Consider the following 682-nt stretch of genomic DNA (forward strand, 5'->3'; position numbering starts at 1 on the left):
CCATTCATACGTTTGTAAGACGGAGACAACACATGCGGGTACGACGTCCTCTTAATACTTCGCGAAAAATGAAATATTCTTGTTTGAATAACTAAAAAAACTGCTAAAAGCTGTTGTAAATTCGATTAGTAGTTCGATTGTAATTTCGAAAAAATGGTTGAATTATAAAGTTTCTAGACTATACTCTTTAGAATTCACTTTTTTGATTCAAAATCAGATGTGCCCAAAATAAATAGAAATGTAAATTGTAATGCAATTATTTCATGGGATATTTGAAAAAAAAACTTTATAAGGTCCTTTAAAATTTAAAATTTAAAATCGGCTTCCTAAAAGCCTAGATATTTTGTCAAGAGTTAATACATGTATAAAAATTAAAATCCGATATTCCGAAATATGTGTAATTATTGGTCCAAAACGTGTGCTTCGATTGTACAATACCCGTAAAATAACGACGTTTTAAATCCGAAATATTATTTTGATTTCAAAGTTCAATTAATATCATTTAACTTGTTATATTTAATTTATTTCTTAGTATCTATTGACTATTACTGTTAAGAGGATACTACCCATGCATTTGTTGTCTCCGCCATACACACGTACGACATGCAATTTTTCATTCGCTAGTTTCAATAGTATGCTGTTAGTTTTGATATTAGACTTAGAGTGATTTGGCCTATTATTA

The sequence above is a fragment of the Acyrthosiphon pisum genome, unplaced genomic scaffold (assembly GCF_005508785.2).
Source record: "Acyrthosiphon pisum isolate AL4f unplaced genomic scaffold, pea_aphid_22Mar2018_4r6ur Scaffold_330;HRSCAF=751, whole genome shotgun sequence".
NCBI classification, from domain to species: Eukaryota; Metazoa; Arthropoda; class Insecta; order Hemiptera; family Aphididae; genus Acyrthosiphon; species Acyrthosiphon pisum.